The sequence below is a fragment of the Trachymyrmex cornetzi genome, unplaced genomic scaffold (assembly GCF_001594075.2).
Source record: "Trachymyrmex cornetzi isolate Tcor2-1 unplaced genomic scaffold, Tcor1.1 scaffold75, whole genome shotgun sequence".
NCBI lineage: Eukaryota > Metazoa > Arthropoda > Insecta > Hymenoptera > Formicidae > Trachymyrmex > Trachymyrmex cornetzi.
This window is the reverse complement of record NW_017300081.1, coordinates 1,125,214-1,134,839: the sequence shown is the minus strand read 5'-3', so window position 1 is coordinate 1,134,839 and position 9,626 is coordinate 1,125,214. Positions and strand designations below refer to the sequence as shown.

Genomic DNA, 9,626 nt, shown 5'->3' with positions numbered 1-9,626 from the left:
GGGTCCTTACAGTGGCTTCTCCACATCTGCAGCCTCCTCCATCCACTACGTTCTTATTTCCTTGTCTCCCCTTTTCGTTTTTTCCATCGCGCGTCCTTCTGCTCTTTCTTTCTCTCTCTTTCTCCTTTTCTTCGTGCACAGTACACTCCCCGCATCTCGTATTTCCCTCATCATTCTTTCTCTTTCTTTCTCCTTACCCTTTTTCCCTTCTGTCGATCTTCTTTCATTTCTTCTTCTCCTCTTCCTCTCGATTCTTTCGTCATATTGCTGTTCGATGAATCCGTTCGCGAAACCTTACTGCGCCATCATCTGTTCACACATCGTTTCTACGATTCTGTCACGTAAAATAGGATTTCGAAAAAGGATGTTTGTCCAATATCTTTATGCGAATCCTATTTACGTTTGTATTCCGATTGTTCTATACTTTACAAATATTTTTTATAGATTTCTGTCGTGTTCTCCCGCGCTCCGGATCATTTGCTTCTGATACAAATATATGTCAGTTCTACATTTCACGCAAATTAATGTTTACTACAATGTAATGTATTCAATTATTCTCGATTTTATTTTATTTTCCAATTTTTCTGCATACTTTGTGTTTATTGGAGAAATCTGTTTCTACTTATACTCTTTTGAATCAAATCTTTATTTCTGAAAATTTTGTTCTGTAATAATGAAACAAAAAAGGAAATAATATTTTATAATTATATAAAAAAGAATCAGTAAGAATATATGCATTACAATTTAATGACTTATCAAAAGTATAAAAATTTCATAGATTATACGTCTGAATATCTGTATAAAATTTAAACACAATTCTCTTATTGTCTTCAAAGTTATTTAATTTTTTGGTTACTCTTAATTCTTACGTAAAATCGTGCCTTGTAGTAATTATTTGCTATTAAATATTAAATTTGATGAGGTAACATTACGAATTAATTAAAATTTTATTATATGTATAAATATATATATATATATTTATATATATTTATACATATAATACATTTATTAGAGTTATATATATATATATATATAACTCTAATAAATATTCGTATAAAAGTTCATTTGAATTCATTTATTACTCGTTTAAAAGTTATTTTCCTAAAACTCCAGCAAAATATGGTCATTTTGCTCTAATCGAATTATTTGTTATCTTTGCACTATTTTGCAGTTAGTTTCAGGGCGTATTTATGACAAAATTTTTTAATTAATTGATTTTGTCTTTTTTTTGTTGATTTTTATTGATACTTTTAACTGATATTGTATAGCCAAGATATTCTTAAAAAAAAAAAAAACGATTCTAATTTACAAAAGCGAATCTAAAATAACATCTTATGTAGCTATCTCTAAAAACTCGAATTAAAATTTCTTATATTTTCATATTAAAAATTCAATATTCACAATTTCTTGTAAAATTTTAATATTCAAAATTCACATGCTTTATCCCAGTGATCATAAAACGATATTTATTGTGTCCGAAATAGTGTATAATGTCGTATCAAGTGGTGTTTTGTACGGAATTCCACCTTTCAGAAAGCAGTATTTACTAGTTTGACGTACCATCGTTGAAAAATGATTTGTTACCTTTACCTGCTCGAAGTAAGGTTCCCCATTGGAAGAAGATCTTTCGGACATCATCGTTTAAATAAGCGATTCATCGAACTTTATTCGAATTTTAAATGACCAATAGATACAACATCAGCATCATTACAATCGATCATTCGAGAATATAAATTACATATCATTTGCGTCATCTTTTCTTAATTTCCTTGATTTTAATATAGATATATTTTATTCTAATTCTTGATGAAACAACGTAATGATTTATTCGAGAAGAGCTGTAAAGTACTCAAAATCTCATCTTTGCCATTATTATTACCGACGATATGAATAGATTTCCGATTTCGTAATTAAACGTATACGTTTTATTCGTATTCATTGATCGTTATTACAAGATCTTTACCAAGGCCGCGAGGCCTTGTGTCGGTATTATATTTCACTCTTTCACCAGTTTCCTCTCGCCTTGGTAATTGCAACGGTGGACTGCATTTTAGCCGTCTATAAGCGCTCGCAATATTATTATTCCCCGGGTGTCCGATGTTTTGCGGATTAATCATGTATCACGTACTGTAAAACGAAACTGCAACCTGCTAACTATCTCGATTACCTCGAGTGAGTTCGCGCCATTCTTTCTCATTACACAAATATCTCGAGTTCTTCCGGGAAAGAGTTACTTCATTCCCAGAGATTATTTTCGTCGGCTTTCGTCGAGACGCAATTTTTGGCCGATATTACATACATTCCCGTCGCCAATTACTGTAACCGCTTCAATGAACGATACAGACGTATCAAGAACCTTACTGCTCTCCGCGGAAACTTGATTTAATCCTCCCTCTCTCACAGGGTGGGATTATACTAATCGCAGTTAATTTACGAGTAATTTTGTTACGCATGAAAATTTATGAAGCGAGCGTATCTCTAATTATCATTAACGACATTAATTCCGCGAATCGAACTTAGTCCAATATCTTGATAGCCCCTACGAAGATTAAACGTTAAGGTTTTTAATCCTGACGACTTGGGCATTCCGTTATCGACAATTACATAAATCCCACTCCTTTAATCTCGGCGGTAGCCGGTTTCATGCCGATAAAGGCAATTTCCATGACTTCAGAGGGACCATAAGCACCATGGAACGATTCTTTTTTGTCAGGTTTGATTAGCGACGCAATGTGAATGGACCTTAAACAGGAGGATGCCCCAATGGCTGCGCCGCTGAAAGGTGGCTAGTTGGCGGCTCGGATCGGCGAAAGCGGTCAGTGATCGCTGGGGCCTCATGCCCGGGCCTCTCGTTGCTGACGATCAGGCACTGCTCCGGCACCTCCTTTCCTTTTACTCTCCTCTCTTTTCCCGTCTATTCTCCATCCCTCCTCTTCATCTCCACGAGTCTCCCCACTGCCGTTGCTCCCGGGGCCTAGTCTCCTTTCAACAGTGCAGGTGACGGGGCATTCTTTTAAATCTAATCAACTACCGAACCATGCGTCGTTATGTACAGGGTGTTTCCGAATACGATATTCGTTTAACATGTTTAAAGGGTCTTCTCTAATCTGACGAGGCAATTTGTAAAACCGTGAAAGATGCGTGTGGGCCCAGTTGCACGCGCGTTACGCATTGGTGGTCACGAACATTGATCTTTGCTCAAGTTTTATTAATATATTGTGACTTTTCATGTAAACACATGTCTCCTCTTGTTAATAAATTATTATTAAAGCACGATATCAAATTTTACATGTCTCTTTTATAAGACATTCCATGTTAATGATTTTAAAAAATGAAAAATAAAATAATACGAAAAGCTGCGACAAAATTCCATTACAAATCTCTCAAATAAAAATATTCTTTCGATAAAAGCGTGTATAATATACACAGGAGCACCCTATATATAACGGTACGATGTCTCGCTTTCATGATATCGCAATGACAAAGAGCGTAGGATCGGGAGACGTCGATGTCGCGCATTCAAAAATTACGTAATCGGACCCATTACATCGCCAGCTCGTTTCGTTATCTTCCCATATCTCAGTCGCGTTGATTTAAACCGGGCGCGATGCTCATTAGCTCCGAGCAAGGAAATCAATCAAAGATGTTCGGATTGTTACGCGTAATGGTGAACGAAACTACCGGATTCCGATCGCTGGCCTACACTCCTCACTTGATAAAGACAGATGCGCACCGGTACTCAGTGGATGTCTATGTAATTCCGCTGTTACATAACAATGACTACGGCTATCTTCGCGGTATGCGCTAATTGTAAAAAATTATTGATTGATGGATGACTTTTTCTTCTCGCCAGAACTAACTCGGACAAGGCAGGATTAAGATTTAACATTACATATTTTGATTGAATAAGTAGACATAATAGAGCTAAGCAGACTATTCATGAGAGATAGGATTAATACATCTTTAAAACTTTTTCACGAATATATTTCAATTATTGTTTCTGAGGAAAAAATTCTATCTAAAAGGTTATGAAGGAATGCTTTTATTTGAATTAATCTTTACAGGACGGAAAGGCCAATTAATATGGCACTGAAGCAACGTCATATTCTGAGGAAAGTAATGATGAAATTATGCGAATTATAACAAATTTTTTTGTAGAAAAAAATGTAAAATTAAAAAAATAGATTTATATGCGTCCTATAAAGATTAAAACAATATTAACATTTTTCAAAAAATTCAGTGGAAAGAGACACAGTATATCAATTAGAAAAACATTCCATTTATTTTTTCTTAAGAAGTATACATGAAAGAAATTCATAGTTCTTCTGTGAATAGCACTAAAGCTCAAAATTAATTTTACACAATCTAGGATAGATTGTTTTACAATTAATTTTACAATTTTCTCATAAAAATATAAGTTTTACAAGATTATTCGTAAAAGGAAAATAACATGCCGGAATTCGTAATTCATCAGTATCACGCCAGACTAATCGTCGGCCAGGCGAGCGTTCTCGGCACTCGCAACCAGCCAAGCCAGAAGCGCATTGCAAATCATGACGGGCTAGAATTTATGTTCCGATATGTGGTCTTCCGTTCCTTCAGAGATGGTTTACGTAACATCGATAAGAGAAAGATTTCCCGGGTATAACATACATTCTTCTCACGATTCTTTCCCGCAGGAGACTAATGGATTCTCAGTTTCCCCGTTCATTTGTATAATCACTTTAGAAGCCGCAGCCGCTAATTATTGCGACTTGAAGTTACAGAACCTCCGTGGAAAAGATCACTTTGCGATCTTGCAAAACCCCCGCAGACAAAATGGGATGATTTGTTGTTGTGTACTTTCACTCGAGCCCCGGTCTAAGTTTCTTCCTTCTTGTCCCAGGAGCAGCAGCCTCCAGGCCGTTTATTGTTTTCAGGTGGGCACGGAATCACGATCCACCGTCGCCGCGGCCGCGATTCCCGCCGATGATCACCTGCTAGTTTCATCTTACAACCCTGCAACACGTTTTCTCCTGCAACCTTTTTCGAATGCATTCCACGGCGATTGCGCGGTTCGTCGTGGTCGGCTTTAGCAGCTTTAAGGAAGCGGTGGAACGTATCAAGATCGAACGAGAAAACCACGAGGAACTAAACTATTTTGCGTATTACATTTTTCGACACGCGTATTAAATTTTTTATTCAATTTTTTATTTTATTATTCACATTTTTTTTTAAATTAATAAAGGTAAATTGAAAAGAAAATATAAGAATATATTAAAAAAGTATTTAAGAATGCTTTGCCTAATACCAAGAAAGATTGTTTAAATAAGCGCTTTTTTACGTGGAATTCAGTCAACAAGCTATCTTATTTCCGCGGAACGAACAGTACGTAAATGCCTAAGGGCAGTTTATAAAGCGATTACAAAACAGTTTGACACGCTGAATCGTCCATTACATAGCCCGTTAACTCAGTTATTATCCACTTTTGTGTCCATTACTATTGTATTGATATAACACCGTATTTTAATACAACTCTCTCTTTCTCTCATCTTTGCGAGTTACAGTTACGTAAGTAAAATGTCTATATACTTCCCGCGGTATATTTTAGTCTCAACGCTATCGACCGTTTTATTGCTCGTAAAAATAAATCGAGATATGCGCGTGGCTTAACAATTAAATCGTCAGCAAGACGGGAAACTTGTTGGATAACTAAAAAAAAAAAAACAAGAGTATCCTCTTGAGGCGGATATCGTGTGGCAGCACAAATTGACGTTCCTATTGCATCGTATTACTTTAGCGTGTGCAGCACGTCGGACAGCCCGGAGACTAATATAAAAGGATAACGTCTTTTCATGTGGCGCGAGTCAGTCAAATGAGAACTACCTAAGCAGCGGCAATCTCCTGCGGGGACGTACATTTTAACGTTGAAATAATCGTAGGAATGATAATTTAGGGAAAAGATAGAACATTTCTCCTCCTCATTATAATTTTTTTCAATCGACAAGAAGCATGTCAGCCGTCGTTACGTTAAGGTTTATTATTCACGCGCGGTGCATCAGGGAGGATAATCAACGCGTATCAATAATCGGCGTGGAAAATTTATCGCTCCTCGAACGCGCGATCCCAAGAAATCGTTTTCCGCGTGCGAGAGTTGCTCTCCCTCGCTCTTTTCTCTCTTTCTCTTTCTCTCTATAGATGGATGGCGAAGAAGAGAGAAAACGAGAGGAAGGCCGTTCTGGCGGCTGAAGTCTAGCGCTACGGTCTTGAACAGAGACAGATACATCGAGCAAGCTGCTGATGTATGGGAAGGTAGAGGGAAAGAGAGAGCGAAAGAGTAGCGTGTGACAGAGAGAACAAATGAGTAAGAGAGAAGGGATCGCAGGAGAGAGAAAAAGAGACTGGAATGTGTGGGAGGGAGAGAGGCGAGAATACGAGAAGAGGGAATACGACGGCGATCGCCTGTAATCGAGTTGACCGTGAAATTTTCATTACACCTCTTTTGAGTTATGCATATAAATAAGGAAGGGAGAGCGGGTCGGTGCACCGGGAGCGAAGAACGTGGCAATGCCTTTGTTAGCGGAAGGTTAATGGTGAGGGACCCTCGGGTGTCTTACGACGCTGACAGCAGTCTCGTTAACGATTACGATAACTCCACGGGCTCCTCCGGGATGCCTAGCCGGAGCAACTGCAGGCAACCGCGCCAGCAGGCGACTGAGGCGACCCAAGGCAATCCAGAAAAAGGCGCACGGACTGGTTCATGGGCGAGGGACGAATCTCCACGTGCGATCGTCCCCAAAAATTAACGAACTCGGGATTGGGTTATCGCCCGGTTAGGTGTAAACCAGGACCGATGATACCTTTTGCGCAGTACACTTGTTCCCCCTTCATCTCTTCTTCTTCGTCTTTCTCTTTATTTTTCTTTATTTTTCTTTATTTTTCTTTATTTTTCTTTGTGAGTACGCGATATAAATTGTCGCGGACAGATCCAAAGTCGTAATCCACGAAAATACTCAGATATAATTGCGGAGGAAGGAAGCATCGTAAAGACTCATCACCTCCGAGACGTGGATGCAACGATCTTGCTAAAAATTACGGCGGTCGTAATGATGTTTATTATTCTCGATGACGATTAATTAGAAAAATAATTCCAAAAGTCCAATACTGAATCCAATACTGATGCCAGAGTGTGAATATGTTTGATATTATATATGGATTGTTTGATTCATTTGATTTGGATTATTCCTTAAAATTTTTGTAAGATGTTAACAACCTAAGTCAATGTAACGATCAAAATTGATGATTATGGTTAGCACGCATCATTCCAATTTTACGTGTAATCCATAGTTATCCGAAATTAAAAACCACTTTGGGAGCATGCTCCGTCGACAGATATCCTAAAATTAATGGCTTCGTGGATCAGCTGGTTCATCAAATAAAATAAGTATCAAACAAGGTTTACAGGTCGAATTACAAAATCACGGAAAAAGAGCGTATTACATAAGATTTTCATGGAAACATCATAATCATGCTTAATGGACCTCGGCCGGTGACTCGCTAATGATAATCCAGTGATATTTTTAGGGTCAGTTCGGCTTAAATTAATCCTTCTTGTCGCCTCTTGTAGAACCGCTTTTTATATATGTTTCAGAATGATATAGCTCAAAAAACTTACTAAATTTGAGATGATCCAAGTATTACTAGAATATTTCCCATATTTTAGTATTTATTAGGATATTCACTACATTGCATCGCGTTAAATTATCACAAATTAAGTTTAATGAAATTTAATTTACTTGAAAGTAAATATACAGAATATTATAAACACTGATATAGCACAGAATAAATTGGAAACAATATTGTTTATTTTAATTGAGAAATATAGAATTTTCGAATTGTGTTAAAACAGAAATGTAGAATCCTGACCTCTACATTAACAACAATGGTTATAAATAATAGTATAAACGTATCACTCGTAATTTTATTATTTTGCTACGTAGATCTTGATTTTTACTTTAATATTATATAATATTTTATTTAACAGTTGCAAAAATAATGTCACCAAAAAATTTTTTTATAAAGATACATCGACTCGGTGAAATTATAAGATAAAGTATTGTAATTGCAGAAGTTAAAACTAATGGTAAAACTATGAGTGTATAAATACGATGTGATCGGAGATTTCACAACCGATCTATCATTGCGCGAGGCACCGTCTTGCTTATTACTTGAACAGGCGAAGCGTTTCAAACTTTAATTTCTCAATAGCGAGAGCCTCGTGCCTACGGCGGTTATCTCAGTCGTCGTATTACGAAGGTTTTGCAGTTAAACGAAACTACGCCGTCTGCAAGAGCACACCGTAGCCGACCGAGTACAAAGTACAGTGCGCTTTCGTGAGCCTAGTTTGATCCGCAGCAACCGCCGCAACGCATCGCATCACATCGTACCGCATCGCACCGCATCGCACCGCATCGCATCGCATCGCGCTTGGGTAATCCGTGGCAACCCAAAGGTAGCCAGAGGTAATCCCGAGAGTTCAAAGACTCTCGTCGGTGGGCGAGAGACGTCGTATCCCACCGGCGGCCACCCGAAAATTAACGACCTCACGAACCGGCTAAGACTCGGTAAACGAAAACTGCCCAATTTTTCTTTCTTTTTTCTTCTTTCTCTCTTTCTCTCTCTTTTTTTAAGCCGGTCGTTAAAATCCCGTCTCTGCACACCGCGCCGCGCCGCGCGCGTACGTAACTCGCCGCACGGAACGGAACGGAATGGAACGGAACGCGAGGCGGGACGTGTGCGTGAGCGCGCGTATTGTCGGGTCCGGGAGCCAGGGGCGGATTCGCGGATACCTCCGTTTGCGAATTACTACGCGAGTTTCGACCACTGGCCTACGCAGATACCGTACGACTTCGCGGAAGCGCGGCGCCGCGTGTCGTTCCTTTTGCCCTGTTCGTATATCGCTTGGCGTGTACAACCATATACCCTTCAGCACCACTCTCGCTTGATTATTACGGCCCGAGGTTCGTCGATCAGATTACGTTAAAGTGTAGGTCTCATTGATGCGAGCCGAAATTCACATTGCGATGGATTTCGTTGTTAATTTCACGAATCTGGCCTACAACTCGAGCGTGTGTGTGTGTGTGTGTGTGTGTGTGTGTGTGTGTGTAACCGTCGATCGCTTATTAAATATGTACGTGTAGTACCGACGCATCGACCGTATGCAGCGGAAATCGCGGAATTGACTTTAATCAGATTTGGATAACATTCTGCGGCATTTCAGCTGATTGTGAGAATCGTACTCGCCAATAATACTCTGTAATTCTGCATCCCGCTGCCAACGGCTTGCGTTATTGCAGTTATATAAAGGTGTTGCCGTAAATTCACGATTATAAATAGCCCGATCGAAGCGCAATTACTAAATTAACACTTGATCTTTGGCTATTAATACCAAGCGAAGCGATCCGCAACGAGTGACGTAACAGCGCAGGTAGTAACGATTACGCAAGAACAATACGTTAAAATCCGCGCTTAAGCCACGTTCCATGTATGAGAAATGGCTATCACTAATCCAGCCAGTTGCAGCCAGTACTTTACTGTTCGACTGACTCGCCATCGTATTTCACGCGAAAACGGTCGATCTTTGAATA

The 9,626-nt window shown here is 38.9% G+C and overlaps 1 protein-coding gene across 1 annotated transcript in view; it reads left to right on the top strand.

The window, feature by feature from the left end:
- Su(var)3-3 (lysine-specific histone demethylase Su(var)3-3) overlaps window positions 1-9,626 on the top strand; it is a 114,343-nt gene that overhangs the window by 69,165 nt on the left and 35,552 nt on the right. The gene's annotated exons all lie outside the window — the stretch shown is intronic.